The 17292-nt window shown below is 38.7% G+C and overlaps 1 pseudogene; it reads right to left on the bottom strand.

The window, feature by feature from the left end:
- Positions 1-12415: 12415 nt before the first annotated feature.
- On the bottom strand, positions 12416-16924 carry LOC122896532 (annotated as a pseudogene).
- Positions 16925-17292: the final 368 nt, after the last annotated feature.

Below are 17292 nucleotides of genomic sequence, written 5' to 3'. Positions count from 1 at the left end.
GTGAGCGCTGTGAGATGTGAATCTGATGATTCACAGACCTGTACCCTTGGGGCAAATGATACATTGCATGTTAATTTAAAAAAACTAAAATAAAAAAAGTTATGACTGGTAATCCTACAATGCCCCCCCCCAAAATTGTTGACTGTCTGGAGAACAAAGGGAACTCAGAATGTCTGGCTTACTTTGTTGTGTTTTCTTTCCTTCCTTGACTTTGGTCTTGTAAACCCTGAGCTTTTTGAAAACTGGAAGCTCCCAATTTTTTGATTTTCCCCTGCTTCTCTGCTTCATAATAACCACTGGCTTCAAGATGTTGGGTTAACATCGAAAAAAGAGAAAGAAAACAAATTCTTTGGTATCTCCTTATAGAGGGACACTAGTCCCACCTTCATGAAGTCACGCAGACCCAATTACCTCCCAAAGACCCATCTCCAAATACCATCCCACTGGAAGTGAGAAGCTTCAACAGAGAAATTTTGCAGGGACACAATTCAGGTTATAGGCCCATATTTTCTGCCACCCCAGTCACCATGCATTCTGTCCCAAAGCTTTCTGTCACACTCTAGTCTGCATTTTCTAGAATTTTATATCATTTTATTCCTATAGTCTATAATTTTTAATGGCTGTTTTATTTTTTTCAATTCTGCATAATTATTTCTGAGATTCATCTGTGTTGTGGGTATCAATAGTTCATTCCCTTATATTACTGAGTAGTATTCCATCATGCGACTATACCATGGATTGTTGGTTGATTCACCAATTTATGAATATTAAGATTATTTCTAGTTTGGGTCTATTAAAAATAAAGTCACTATAAATATTTCTGTATATAAATTTTTGTCAACACAATTTTTTTTTCAGATTTTATTTATTTATTTGAGAGAGAGAGAGAGAGAGCATGAGTGTGGGGAAGGGGGAGAGGGAAAAGCAGACTTCCTGCTGAGCAGGGAGTCTGACTCAGGGCTCGACCCCAGGATCCGGGATCATGACCCGAGCCCAAGGTAGACACTTAACCGACTGAGCCACCCAGGTGCTCCACATGCCTGGTAATCTTTGATTAAAAGTCAGATATTGTGAATTTTACCTTGTCAGCTGCTGAATAATTTTTATTCCTATCAGTATCCTTAAGCTCTTTTTCTGGGGCACAGTGAATTTACTTGGAAACTGTTTTATCTTCTTGGGTCTTGCTGTTAGGCTTTTTGGGATGAGCCAGAGAATTGTTGGGTCCAGGGTGAATTATTCCATTACTAGGCAAGATGTTTATGTATACTCCACCTAATGTCTCCTGAGTCATGATGTTTTCTTATCTTTTTGGTAGGAGTAAACACTATTTCTTTCCCTGCGTGAGCACCGGCTATTGTTATCTCTAATCCTTTAGGACAGTCATTTTTCCAGTGTCAGTCAGTTTCCTCGCATACATTAACTTCCTAGTTCTTGGCTAAATACTAGCATGGGGTTTCCTGAGGTGTCCTGAGTTTTCTTTCCACTCTGGTATCCTGCCCTGTCTAGCTGTTTCGGTCTCTCCACACTGTCAGAGTCCTGCTTCTGAATTTTTATACGGTGGTCCAGGGACCATAGCCTCTGTAAACACAGGGGAGCAGAACAAGATGATCCCTCTCAAGGGCGACAGGAAGACCACAATAACTTTCAGGGAAGTTCAACCATTGGCTGGTTGTTTAGCAGTGCTGTGCAGGTCAGAATCAGGGCAGAATGTTCTAAGGTGACTGCACAAATTTGCCCCTTGATTGATATAAAATTGTTACAACAATGGTTAATATTCTCTCTCCTTGATTTATAGTCAAACCAAACATGTGCCTTGAATCAGTGTGTCAGAGAGCATGTGAGTAAATTATCTTTGAATCAACCTATGAAAGAAAACACAATGTCTCTGACAAAGACATATTGTTCCCTGAACTGAATGCTGGCATTTCTCACTATGATTTTGATTACATATGGACTCATATTTATTTCTTTCCGGAATTTTCTCTGAAATCATGATGGAAGTTCAAGGGAGACCATTCAGCAGACAAAATGTTTTCCACACACCTTGTTCAAAGAGCATATTCAAATTATATAAAAGTTGCGAATTGTTTTCTGCTTTGGAGGGTACATGCATGATTCAGGCGTAATAAATGAATCTGCTCAGTCACTCTCCATTGCCAGATAAGGAAGTACATAAAAATTACTCATGGGACCCAGAATGTAATCCAAATAATTGAAAGAGTATTATGAATGCCTGAGGGTAAATAAGATGGGTGCCTTAAGATATTGAATGGCTGCCATGTGAAAGAGTAAAAATATTCTGTTTGGCTTAGGAGACATACAGTTCCTATTAATGGTTCAAAATTTTCATGTGTTAAATTTGGTTTTGTTGAAGAATAAATTTTCTACCAAGACGATTCCATCTTGGAATAAGTTTCTTCATATAATAGTTATCATTTCTTTCACTCACAAATACTTTTATTTTTAAAGCATTTTGTGTGGTTTTAATTCTTAAAACAACCCAGTGAAGTAGGCAAGAGAATTGGTGTCAGTGGTCTGAGTTACCTCATCTGGTAAGAACCGATTTTGTGCATCTCTTCTCAAATCAGTGTTCAGTGGGGTCATATGAGTATCTTGAAATTGGCCTTAGTAGGAGTATTAGCACCTTGCAAATCAACAAATGCTACAAATACTTACCTATCCTTATCCCCTAGCCAACTGTGAAATATTTACCAACACATTGTTGGATAAAGATGAATGAATCTGAGGCTTCTGTGAGTCAAGTGACTTCTCCAAAGTCTCTTAGCAAACAGGTGAGTAACTGAATCATCTCTACATTAGGGCAGGGGTTGGAAAACTTCTGCCTGAGAGCTTATATCCTTGTTTATGTGGCCCTCCAACTAAGAATGGTTTTACCTTCTAAAAGGTTTAGAAAAGAAAAAGAGTATATGACAGAGGACATATACCCCAGGAAAGCTTGTCAAAGGCAAGCAGATTGAAATATTTATAATTTGACCCATTACAAAATTAAGCTTCTTAATCTAGAGCCTCAGCTCTATCATGCCCTATGGTGAAGACTGCTACCTGTCCATCAAATTTTGTCCTCCATATCTTCTATAGTAATTGAGCTGTAGCCCAACACACTATTGTCTAGCTAAGCTATATTACCCAGCACCCCTTGTGTTGAGGTGTAGATAAATGATGATACACTCTCCAAAGGACGAGCATGGTAGTGAGCTGTGCAATTTGAGTCATTTTGTACAAATGAAGATTGCTCTGGGATCACTATTCTTTTTTCCTTTCTGCTGACTGGAAAGTTTGAAGGTTGGAGTAATGACGTTAAAAGCTATTTACTGAGGGTTGCAGAACTCCCTACTAATCTGGGATCCTAGGATCAATTTGTGAAGCAGAGTCCATTTACCAATCCAGAAAATTTTTATATATATACTTTTTAATTTATTTTTATTTTTTATTTTTAGAGAGAAAGGGATAGAGCTCGTGCACATGAGTAGGGGTGGGGAAAAGCAGAGGGAGAGAGAGAATCTTAAGCAAGCGCCATGCCCCTGACACGGGGCTCAATTTCACAACCCTGAGATCATGACTTGAGCCAAAATCAAAAGTCAGCTGCTTAACCTACTGAACCAACCAGGCACCTCCCCACCGACCCAAGATTTTTTTACATGAAAAGGAAATTAATTTCTATCTTTTGTTAACCATTGAATTATTTTGGTCTCTTTGTTACAGTGATATAGCTTTTATCCTATGATACTTCCCTCTTCTCTGCCCAAGGCTCTTGGCTGTGGTACACCCTGCAGACTCTTCCCTGTGTCCCCAAATCTCTCTTCAATTACTGTTTAAGCTCAGTCACTTTGGCTTATGGACTAGCAAATGGTGAAGCTAAACATTTGAAACCAAGTGTTGTGATTTCATTATGACATAAAATAAGGGACTCTGTAGTATGTGTGTGCTGGAACTTAAATAAAAAACTCAGTATTTGCCCTAAGAGGAAAATATGGACAATAATTTCAGCTAGCCTTGCAAAGGTGCTCTCTTCATTTCTATGCCAGTGAGCAGAAAGGTCATGTTCATGCATTTTTGTTCTTTACTTCCATAGAGGGCTTTCTCTGAGAAAACAGGTAACTAAACTAGTGCCTGTGAGTTATCTTAAAAGAGAAACCAATTTCAGTGTTTCTTTTCTCCACATCCTTGCCAGCTTTTGTCAGCTCTTGTCTTTTTGGTAATAGCCATTCTAATAAGCATGAGGTGATACCTCATTGTGGTTTTGATCTGCATTTTCCTGATGATGAGAGATGTTGAGCACTTTTTCATGGACCATTTGGTCATCCATATGTCTTCGCTGGAAAAATTTCTCTTCAGCAACTTTGACCTTTTTTAAACTGGGTCATTTGGTTTTTTGCTATTGAGTTGTATGTGTTTCTTATAGATTTTGGATGTTGCCCCCTTATTGAATATGTGGCTTACAAATATTTTCTTCCGTTACATAAGTTGCCTTGTACGCTGTTGGTGAAAATATTAACTGGTACAGCCACTGTAGGAAACTAGGTGGAGGTTCCCCAAGAATGGAAAAAAAGAACTCTATGATCCAGCAAACCCACTTCTGGGTATATATTCAAAGGAAATGAAACCATTATCTCAAAGAGATATCTGGATTCCCAATGTTCATTGCAGCCTTATTCGTAATAGCCAAGGTATGGAAACAACCTGTGTCTGCCAATAGAAAAATGGGTTAAGAAAATGTAACACACATACACATAGACACACACACACACACACAATACAGGGTTATTCAGCCTTTAAAAAGAAAATAAATACTGTAATTTGCAACAACATGGATGAACTTGGAGGGCATTATGCTAAGTGAAATAAGCCAAACAGAGAAAGCAAATACTTATAGGTGGAATCTTAAAAAAATAAATAAAATGCAAACAAACAAACAAAAGGCTGAACGCAGTGAAACAGAGAACAAAAAAATGATTGCTGGGGCAGGGGAAATAGGAAGACCTTGGTAAAATGATACAAACTTTCAGTTATAAGATGAATAAGGTCTGAGGATCTAATGCGTAACATCTTCACTACAGCTGGTAATACTATATAGTGTGAGTGTAATTGCTAAGTGATTAGAACTTAAACGTACTCACCATCCTCCAAAAATGGGAAGCAATGGTTGTGTTAATTAACTCAGTGGGGGGGATTGTTTCACAATGCATACTTACATCAAATCATCAAGGTTTCACACTTTAAGTATCTTACAATTTTATTTGTCAATTCTACTTCAATAAAAGCTGAGGAGGGGGGGAGAGAAATCAATTCAGTAGGCACTTCTATTTGCTCATCTAATGATGAATATAGAAAGAATTTTTGGTCTCAAATGAAATCTTCAAATGTCTTAAAATAGCTCACCATTCCAATCCTGCTCTCTGAGACCAATCTGTAAATTACATTACAGCAACCTGTAATGGATAAAATGTATTTAGAGTAAAGTCAGGCCTGTTTGGATAAATGGAAGACGACTTTTTGAAATGAGAAACGCAATTTTGACTTAATTTGTTGAGGCACTAAATCAATAGATTGTGCAAGTCGAAAGAGCACTTAGGCCAAACTTATGAATTCAGATCTTCTAATATTTCCAAGCCCTGTTCTGTATCTTCTCTCTGGTTCTTGAAAATTGCCTTTGCTTTGCTCCCTAGTATCTAGTTGGGCGGAGCTTGTCTCTCCTTTGTGTTGTGTTTAGTCATTTAATAGCACAGAGGACAGAATCAATCACTGTCTCTGTCTTTCTGTCTGTCTGTCTGTCTCTCTCTCTCTCTTACACACACACACTTTTTCAAGGAGGTTGGGTTGATCATAAAGCATTGGAAAGCCTTTTACATCTTATCTAAATATACTCCTCCTGCATAATGGTGTTGAAAGAGGTCATAGAGATGATATGATTGCCTGTCAACCCTAATGCTGGACCAGGGGAACTGGTGGTACATCACCTCCTTCTCTGTCCTTGGAATGTACATTCTACCAAACATTCCACACCAGGAGCCGTTTTAAGGATGCAGCCTTGAGAGATTTTTGTGATGTTGAGACACTCTGGACTGTATATAGGACTGAACCCAGCTTAGATACATATTATTAAGATATTATTATATAGAGATATAAACTTTTAAGATTCTGGTGGGCGGATGTGGCGATCTACTCATGTTGTGGCCACCCAAGATAAGCCCCCATCTGTAAGTTCCTTTGTATATTGAATGTGTCACCTACCACTCCAGAGTATCCTCCACAGTACATGCCAATGTCTAAGGTTGTGAACCAACAAGTGGTTACTTAGAGGTACAATTTCTGTGGTCTGCTGGAAAATTACCTTACTTAAACCTGGACCGTGGCTATTATCAATAGATTAGATAAGGGTACAAGATCAACTCCATGGGATTGGTCGTCCCAGTTAGCTGCCATCAGATAAAGGTTCCCCAAAGAGCTGATCATTCTTGCTTTGAACCAAGACCACTAAGAAAAGCAGGGATAAAAATACTTATTTGTCCCTTTATTCATTCAAAAATGTTTATCCAAGAGGTGCCTGGGTGGCTGAGTTGGTTAAGCGTCTGCCTTCCCCTCAGGTTGTGATCCAGGGGTCCTGAGATAGAGCCCCATGTTGGACTCCCTGCTCAGCAGGGAGTCTACTTCTCCCTCTGCCTTTCCTCCCTGCTCATGCTTTCTCTCTCTTTCTCTGTCTCTCTCTCCCTCTCTCACACACAAATACACACACACACACACACACACACACACACACAAATAAATAAATAAAATCTTCACAAAAACAAATAAATAAACAAACAAAATTTATCTAGGGCTTAATCAATGATACAGATTGAGATAGTACTGGGAAAACAGCAGTGAAAAAAAACAGACATGGTTTCTACCCTCATAAGAACTTACTGTGGAAAAAACCATTGAGCAAATAACAACATGTGAGTTGAATGTTATGAAAAGGAAAGCAAAGGAGCAGGGGGATACATAGCAGAGTTTCCTCCTTTCTCCAGGTAACGTTGCTAAAAATGAATGAAAATATTCCTGGGAGAGCTGACTACTACCCAGTCATAAATGATTCAATCTTTGAATCACTAGAATCAGCTGCATTTTCTCATGAGAGTAGGGATCAGGACAGAACGAACACAATATCTTGGGATCAAGGACAACTGGAAATGAGGAAAATATTACATATGCTAACTTTTTTTTTTTTTTTAAAGATTTTATTTATTTATTTGACAGACAGAGATCACAAGGAGGCAGAGAGGCAGGCAGAGAGAGAGAGGAGGAAGCAGGCTCCCTGCTGAGCAGAGAGCCCGATGCGGGACTCGATCCCAGGACCCTGAGATCATGACCTGAGCCGAAGGCAGCGGCTTAACCCACTGAGCCACCCAGGTGCCCCATATGCTAACTTTTTTTTTGGTAACTGGGGATTGTGGTGACCAGCTCAAATGCCAACAGTGAAGGGATAGATAAAATAGGAGTGAAGGCAGCTGGCCAAATGGAAGATGATATAGTGTGGTCAATATTTCCTGGTCTTTCAGCTGTAAGAAAAGTCAGAAGTCTGGACTGCAATGTAAAATTTCCCAATTTTAAAATGTTGGCAACTAATTTATTGCATATTTAACCATTTTTAAAATTATGTATGAAGCAAAATGTATCTCTAGCCAAGATGTGGCCAGGGGTCATGACTTTGCAATTTCTCTTCTATATGATCAGTAAAAAGATTTGTGAAATGAAAAAGTTAAGAAAGGGAAATGAAGGGACAGTTTTGAAGAGAGGGGAAGGGAAGAAAAATGATGAGTTAGCAATGGTTTAAGATGCTTCCAAGGTCACTGAGGAAAATATTAACTGAACAGGGTTTTTGTTTGTTTGTTTGTTCTTTGTTTTTGTTTTTGTTTTGTTTTGTTTTGGCTTTGAGCCAAGAGCACCCAGGACATGGAGTTTTGCTAAAGAGGTGCTAAAAGAAATATTTCTTTTCAGAGTATCTACTATTCTTATTTGTGTGTTTATAATTTCATTGCTTCTATGCATACTATACAATTTTATTGTATAGTATGATTCTGTGTGTAGACGTGTTAGGAACACAAGACCACGATACGCATTATGGGTGTTACAGACTAAACTGTAAGAAACTAAATGTCTCTAGTAAGCCTTCCAGTCTGTGGCCCTAGCAGACTAAAACAATGGCAATACATGGTTTATGGTGGTGATCAGATCTGACATCCACCCGAATCACTAATAAGAATGTCAGAGAATGTGGGGACATTTGAGAAATGGAGCACATTTGGCTGCCAAGTTCATACCACAAAAGATTTTGTTGAGAGTTCTATGGAAACTGCCATCTCTGCAAAAGCTATTCCCTCAGTGGAAGGAGCAACCCTCAGGGATGCACTGGAACCTGCCAGCGAGGTAAGGCAATTCATGAGAAAGAAGAACTGGCAATGGAACAGAAGAGCAAGACAAGGTAGGGTCCTCGAAGCTTCTCTGTCTCCCATTATATCTCACTCCCACAAACTTCCTAGTATATTAGCCTCTGTTCCACTTCTGCCTTCCCAATGGCCAACTCAAATGCAGAATTATATAGGGAGGAGGATTCTTGAAAACATAGCTCCCGTGCTAATTGGAAAGAACAGTGCCTTGTGGATAACACACTTCCATGTGCAGTACATATCATTTACAAGATATTATTTACTTTTAACTTATAAACAGTAACAGCCTATATGCACTTGTCTGAAATCAACCATGATTATGAGTGCTGCCAGACTTGCTTTCTTTTTTATTCCTATAGAATATGCCATAATTTATCCATTCTCCTGCCAATGTACATTTGGGCTTTCTTCTTGTCTCTGGCTTCTGCAAAGAATGGTTAAACAAAGGATGCAGTCCATGTCTTCCGACACTCATGTGCAAGAAGTTTTCTATGGCATATGCATAAAAGTGGATTTCCTAGGTATGCACATTTTTTAATTTTCCAGATAATGCCAAATTATTTTCCAAAAATAATTTTGGTTTTTGAATTCCAACAGTAGTAGATAAGGGTTCCCATTATTTCATATCTTGGAAGACACTTGAAATAGGCAGGCTTTTTGTTTTTGTGCTCTGGAAGGTATAAAACTGTATTTTGTGTGCCTTTAGTTGTAAATTCATTGATCACTAATGAAAATTAGCATACACTGCTATAATTTTTGAGCTTTGTTTTATGTGAAATTCTATTCATGGAGTTAGTCCATTTTTTTGTGTTGGGTCATTTGTGGTTTTCTATATTGAGTCATAGGGGTTATTTATTATGTCTATCAGGACTTTGGCAGTTAAATGTGTTGTAAATATCTTCATTTAATTTTTGACTTGTCTTTAAATATGTAGTGCTTTCGATGAACAGAATATCTTAATTTTAACATAATCAAACACATCTCTCTTTTCCTTTATGGAATTTGAATCCTGTAGATTTATTTTTTAATTAATTAATTAATTACTTTAAAAATTATCATTAAGGAATACACTTTATTTAAATCCATTCTTACATAAGATCATAAAAATATTCTTCCATACATTCTTCTAAGAAAGTTTTGGTTTTCACATTTAAGTATTTAACCTACCGTGAATTGATTGTTGTGTGTGGCATGTGGTTTTTGTATCTCAATTGATGGATAAATATTTCTCTCAGCACTATTTCATCACTTACTGAATGGTCATTCCCTTTTGTCACATATCGATCTATCATCCAATTATCATCTATCTTCTTCCTCCCTCCCTCCCTCCTCCCTTCCTTTCTTCCTCCTTCCCTTCCCTTCTTTTTTCCTTCTTCCCTTCGTTCGTTCCTTCCTTCCTTCCCATTGTGATCCACTAATCAATTTATGTAGCCTGATCCAGCACCATTTTGTTTCAGTTTCTGTATCTTCCATAAAATTTTGAGATAAAGCAGAAATATTTTCATTTTCCTTCTTCAGTAGAGTCTTTACTCCAATATCATGTTCTCAAATTCAAAGAAAAAACTCTGTCATTATTTTGATTGGAGTGTTTTGAATCTATGGACGAATATTGGAAGTGACAAGAATAGAATTAATTTTAGCATTTATTTGTGTCATCTTTAGTTATTTTCAATAAAGTTTTATAACTGTGACCATAATGTTCTTAGATATCTTTTCATATTTCAACTATAGGTGCCATATATTATTACTTATTTAAACATCTTTATTGAAGTATAATTCAAATACTATACAATTCAATCATATAAAGTGTATAGTTCGGGGCACCTGGCTGGCTCAGTCAGTAAGGCATGCATTTCTTGATCTTGGGCTTGTAAGTTCCAGCCCCACATTGGGTGTAGAGATGATTTAAAAAGAGAATCTTTTAAGAAGTGTATAATTCAATGTTTTTTACTATAAGCACAGAGTTGCATCACCATTGTCACAATCAATTTTAGAACACTTTAATTTATATAGCAAAGAAATCCCATATCTGTTAGTCACCACCTTCTAACCCCCTCTGTCTCTCTTCCAGGCCCAAGCAAGGACCAATGTACTTTCTGTCTCCTTAGGTTTGCTTCCTCTGGACATTTCATGTAAATGGAATTTACATGTGGGCTTTTGAGTCTGGCTCTTTTCACTAGCAAAAACGTCTCTATGAGTCTATGCCTTCAGTTGCTTTGAACATCTTCCTAAAGGGGGACTTACTATTTCATGAGGTAATTCTATGTTTCTTTTTTTTTTGAAGGGTCACCATGCTGTTTTCCATAATGACTGCACTAATTTACATTTCAACAAACAATTGCAAGCTTTCTCATTTCTCCACATTCTTGTCAACATGTTAAAAATTATTTTTTTTAATAATAGCCATCTGTGACGTCTAGTTTAATGTGTTAATTTGTCTAGGCCTCAGTACCCAGATACCAAACATTATTCTTTATGTTTCTTTGGAGGTGTTTTTTAGATGATATTAAAATTTAAACTAGTAGATGTTGAATAAATTAGATCACCCATCATGATATGGTTGGGCCTCATCTAATCACTGGAAGATCTTAATAGAAACAGACTGATCTCTTTCCAAGAAGAGTGAATTCTGCAGCAGAATGTCTTTGGATTCCAACCACAACATCAACTCTTCCCTGGATCTCCATTTTACTGGCCCACCTTGAAGTCTGTGAACTTGCCAGTCTCTACAATCTTGTGAGCCAGTTCCTTAAAATCAATCACCCAATCACTCCTATACATCCTATAGGTCCAGTTTCCTTAGAGAACTCTGACAGATATATCATACTAACTGGTAGGCAATGGGTTTCATTTGCATTTCCCTAATGATTTGTGATATTATATCCACTTTACTGGGGTACAATTTACATGAAATAAAATATAGACATTTTATGTGTATGGTTTCAGATGAGTTTTGACAAATGTATATGTCTGTATAACCGCTATGACACTCAATATGGAAAACACTTCCATCACTCCAACAGTTTTGTCTTAAATCTTTTCAGTCAATTCCCCCAACAATCCTAGCCCTAGACAAGTACTGATATGCTTTCTGTCACTATAGATTCAATTGGCTTCTTCTAAAATTTCATATAAAGTAAATCATACCTTATATATGCTTTATGTATAGCTACTTTTGTACAGCATAATATTTCTGAGATACAACCATTTAATTAAATGTATCAATAATTTCTTTCTTTTTATCACTTAGTACTATTCTATTGGACAAATACACTTCAATTTGTTTACACACTCACAATTTGGTGAGAAATGTCTGGATTTTTTCCCCAATTTTTGACAATTATAAATAAAGCTGCTTTGAAATTATATCATAGTATAGTTATGGCAAATATACCAGGAGCAAAATAGCAAACAAGAAATTTCTAACTCCTCATTCCACCATGCAAATATCAAAGCACCAACAGAAAATGACTACACATATATTTTGTGAGAAGACAGAGATTCTTTAAACTTATGGATATACCTAGGATTGAAATTGTGGGATTACATGGAAAACATATGTTTTACTTGATAAGAAATAGCTAAAATGATATCCAAACTGGTAGTAGTATTTTATTTATTTTATTTTTTAGACAGAATGTGTTTTATGGGCAACCAACAAGCAGGTTAATGAACCATAGAACTTTCTTTACTTCAAACTAACATTCAAGAAAGATGAATCCAAAATGCATCCTCCTATACTGACTAAAAGAGCTTATTACAAATGAAGTCAGTGGTGTACCCTGTTAGCATGCTGTGCTGTATGTCCAAAAAACGAGCCCTCCCCTGCCCCAAGCCCTGGTCCCCTGGCAAACACAGATAAAGAATCGTGCGCTGCGCCATGATGAAACTGTTAGGTAAGAACTTTGGTTCATGCCATCCACTGCCATAGAGGTGGCACTGAACACCCACAGTCCCCACACCCAAAATTAGTCAACGGTGGTCAGCCGGTGATGTGGGCTATGCTCCTTCCACAACATCAGATGACTCCTGTCAAGCACGCTGGTGGGAAAGCCCAAGCCCGTGTCATGGTGCCCATACAGTCCATTGACCCAGGACTCTTTGTCCACCAGGAAGCTCGAGCCTCTCCTTGTCTTCCTGTACTCTGGCAGAGGCCAGTGGCTAATCAGATTCTCTGTCTGCAAGTCTATGATATGCAGGGAACAGTTGTCAAACAATGGGACAAATAAATCTCCAAAGCCACACAAGGCCATGTTTGCTATCTCAGGAATCCACTGACCCTGAGAATATCACAACCAACTAAGTCCTGCACTGCCAAACTACAATGTATGTGCCATCATACTGAAGTCTTGGCGGTAGGCAGATGCTTCTAGTCTCAGTGACAAACAACATCTTTAAGCACTTGCAGTTGATTTCTTTCCCAGCTGGCCAAATCTTGATCTCATAGTTGTCCACACTTCAGAGTATGTAGTCTCCAGGGCTGTGCAAAAGAGATCTGACTTGACACTCTTGCAGAATCACTTTGGCGACCCATTCCATGCATCGGTGCATGTGTTCAGGCTCATCCCAGCAGATTAAGTCCATATTTTCCCAGTGAAATCTTCAGGGCCACTCACCAAGATATCCAGTTCATCTTTGTAGTCAATGCTAACCACTGCCCCCTTGCGACCCCGGAAGTTCTGGGTCCTGGCTTCCAGAGCTCCATTCCCAACAGGCCACAGTGTTCTCAAAGAAGCCCATCCCAAGCTCCTGTTCATCACACTTCACTGCTGCCCAACTGGGGATCTGGATTCCATAAATGCACTGGCCTGTGCTCACTTCCCACAGCTTTGCAGACAAGTCGTCTGACCCTGTGCAGAGAAAGCCATTTTTGTGGTCAAGTGCATACCCTCTGGCAGTGTGTCCCATTAATGATGAGGGCTCAAAGGCTTCAAGGTTCCAGTTGCTTCATTCTCAAAAAAGCTTTCAAACAAACCTTCTTCCAGGGCAAGGCATCCTGAACAGAATCATTATGTGCCAACCCGAATTTTTACATGCAGACTGAGGACCGAGCCTTTTTTTTTTTTAAAGATTTTATTTATTTATTTGACAGAGAGAAATCACAAGTAGACAGAGAGGCAGGCCGAGAGAGAGAAGGAAGCAGGCTCCCTGCTGAGCAGAGAGTCCGACGCAGGACTCGATCCCAGGACCCTGAGATCATGACCTGAGCCGAAGGCAGCGGCTTAACCCACTGAGCCACCCAGGACCGAGCCATTTTAACAAATAAAAACTGAGCTCCAGGGGAAGAAGTTTGAGGAAGTATCCCAAGTAATTGGAGAGGTAGATGCCTGGGCTGGACTGCCCCACTCAGACTAATCCGGTGATCCAGAATTTTATTTTCTTTAAGATTTTTTAAAATTTATTTAACATAGAGAGAGATCACAAGTAGGCAGAGAGGCAGGCAGAGAGAGCGGGGGAAGCAGCCTCCCTGCTGAGCAGAGAGCCTGATGCGGGGCTCAGTCCCAGGACCCTGGGACCATGACCTGAGCCAAAGATAGAGGCCCACTGAGACACCCAGGCGCCCCCAGAGTTTCTTTTTTTTTTTTTTTGCCAGTTCCCCCGAGAAAGAAATGTAACAGAAATGTTACCAATCCACACCTCTACTTCCCTTCTCTCCACAAAGTTATAGAAAAATTGACCTGAGCAAGCCCCCCAGGGGCCGGGAACCTGATGCCAGGCTAACACCAAATAGGTCCGTTGGGCAGCCTCCCACCTGCAGGGAGAGAAAGACAAAGGCCCTGACCTCTGTAGAGCATTTTAAACTTCCACCAGCAACACGTGCACGGGAGAGTTCCAGTTGTTGCAAATACTTGCCAAATACGTAATTTGGGGCCACTAAAATGTTAATCATTCTGTGGCTGTGTATTCATTTTTCATTGTGGTTTTAATTTGCATGTTCCCTAGGAGTAGCTGATGTTGATTGTGTCCTTACTACTATATGTTTATATTAACTATTTTTATATTTTTAAAAATATCTTTATATATTTATTTTATTTTACTATCTATGTAATTTTTTAATTGTTCAACTATTTTGCCCATTGTATTTTTGAGTTGTCTTTTCTTTTTTAGTGAGTTGTCTTCTTAATAAAGAATTGTAAGTGTTCTTTCTATATTTTGGTTAAAATGTTCTACTTAAGATATATGTATTCAAATGTATTTTCTTATTCAGTGGCTTGCCTTTTCAGTTTTTTAAAAAAGATTTTAAAATTTATTTATTATAGAGAGAGAGCACAAGCAGGTAGAGCAGCAGGCAGAGGAAGTGGGAGAAGTAGGATCTCCACTGAGCAGAGAGCCAGACATGGGGCTCAATCCCAGGACCCTGGGATCATGACTGAGCAGAAGGCAGACACTTAACCGACTGAGGCACCCACGTGCCCCTGCCTTCATCACTTTCTTAACGGCACCTTTTTAAAGATATAAAAGTATGATTTTAAAGAAGTCAAATTTGTTAACTCTTTTCTTTTATAGTTTGTGCTTTTTGTGACCAATTTTTTGCTCGTGCCAAGAAAATCTGTTTATTTGACTAAGGCTAGATAAAAATTTATCCCAAAATTGTTTGCTCACATATTCTGTGGGACAGGAATGAACACCTGGCTTAATAGAGATTTCTTGTCTTTACTTCATGATGCTGGGCCCGCGGTTGGCAGACCCAAAACCTGAGTATTATAATCTGAAGACACTAATGTATAAAATTATGCAGACTGTCCATTGAGACCTTAGTTTAGATTTTCCATTGGTAAGCCTACATATGGCATCTCCATGTGACCCGAAGTTCCTCCGAACTCGGTGTCTGGGTTTCAAGGGCAACTATCTCAAGATAAAAGAACAGATCTAAACTATATCCTTTTTATGACCTACCCAGAAATTATATAACATTATTTCTACTACACTGTGTTGGTCAGAGAAGTTACAATTCTCTACCCAGAATCAACAGAGAGAGGACAGAAACCTCAGCTCTCAGAGGGAGGAGATGTTACTCACATTGTCACATATATGTGGCATATATCTGTCATGGATCTACCATCTACCACGGTCTCTCCTCTGGCCCGAACAATTCACATTCTTCTTACATACAAAATTCACATGTGTCTCTTCCAAAACCCCCAGACTCTCATCCCATTAAGTGACAGGTTCAATCTCAAGACCCAGGACCTCACCGAGATCTGTGCTCTGTCGGGTGAGGCTGCTCAGCTGTCGGACCTCGTGTGCATGTAGTCAAGTACAGCTCCTCTTGATTTGAAAATCCTGTGAACTGAAGAGATGCTATCTGTCACTCACACCCACATGCACACATACACACACCAACATGAAATGTTTGACAAGCATAGATACTCCTCTGCAAAGGGAAACAAGCATGAGACATGTTGGAGTCAAAGGTCCACAGCAATTCAGTGATCCAGTTCGCTGCATGTTGCTAGTTCCTTGGTGAGGGCTCAGTCCTATGGCCTGGGAATGACTCATCAAAGCTTTTGATTCCATGATTTTATTCATCTTTCCTTCTCAATAAAAAGTGGGATGTGTTTATAGCTGACTTTTCTTTTCTTTCTTTTCTTTTCTTTTCTTTTTTTTTTTTTTTACCATGCATCCTACTCATAAAAAGTTGGGGCTACAAGGGCACCTGGGTGGCACAGTCAGTTAAGTGTCTGCCTTTGGCTCAGGTCATGATCCCAGGGTTCTGGGATCGAGCCCCATGTCAGGCTCTCTGCTTGGTGGGGAGCCTGCTTCTCCCTCTCCCTCTGCCTGCTGCTCTGCCTGCTTATGCTCTCTCTCTCTGTCAAATAACTAAATAAAATATTTTTTTAAAAAAAGTTGAGGTTACAAAAATCTCTTTAATTTCATAGTTCAAGCCATTTTAAGTCTTTCAAAAACAAAGTGATTTTCTTATGAATCAAAACATAATCTTCTCCATTAACAAAAGCCACACGCATAAATCTCTTTGAGTTTAGTCCTAGTTTATTTGGGCATCCCATACAACTTCTGAGGAATACTGAATGCTCTTCAGAGCTTGCAAATCCCATTGTTAAATTGAGAAGATCTGTGAGACAAGTTCGAAAAGATCTTTAAGGGAGCTTTTGTTCAACTAAATGATTCTTGGAGCTACCATATTAGATTTTTCTCTAGTCTTACAAAAGATCTATAATCTTACTATGCATTTTCTCTTTTCTCTAAAACCATTCTTTAAATCTAAAATCTTGGAAAGCCTGTAAGTTACAGTTTTTGAAACTTTCTTTGTATTTAACAGTTTTCCCTTTGACTTATTTCTCTAACATTTTTCTATAAGCAACAAGATGTTAGATGGCCTCTTTGATACCCTGCTTCAAATCTCCTTAGTTGCATCATTCAATTTATCATATATAGTTTCTGTTTTCCAGATACCTGTTGGTGACATTGTGTTTAAACTTACCGCCACTGCAGAACAAGATTTTCCTTTCCTCCATGTTCCAATAACAAGTTCCTCACTTTCCTTTAAGCCTTAAATGACACATTTTATGATGGCCTTCATGCTTCTTCTGATAACATTAAGGCTTTTCCAACTTTGGCCTAACATCTGGGTCTCAAAACACTGCCATGTTCAGTTTCCCTTTTATGGAGGTTTTTATGTAACAGATATCTTCAGTTAGTATGGTTGTGTGACAAATTAACCCTACACTTACGATGTAAAGCAGCCATTGATTGTGGCTGTGGATTTCACAGGTCAGGAATTCAAACAGGGGAAAAGTGGGGATTTTTTTTTCCTCTGCTCCATGGTGTCTGGGGCCTCAGCTGGAAAACAACATTGCTGTATGTGGAATTTTTTGCACCCTGC

The sequence above is a fragment of the Neovison vison genome, chromosome X (assembly GCF_020171115.1).
Source record: "Neovison vison isolate M4711 chromosome X, ASM_NN_V1, whole genome shotgun sequence".
NCBI classification, from domain to species: Eukaryota; Metazoa; Chordata; class Mammalia; order Carnivora; family Mustelidae; genus Neogale; species Neogale vison.
This window is presented reverse-complemented; position numbering and strand designations above follow the sequence as displayed.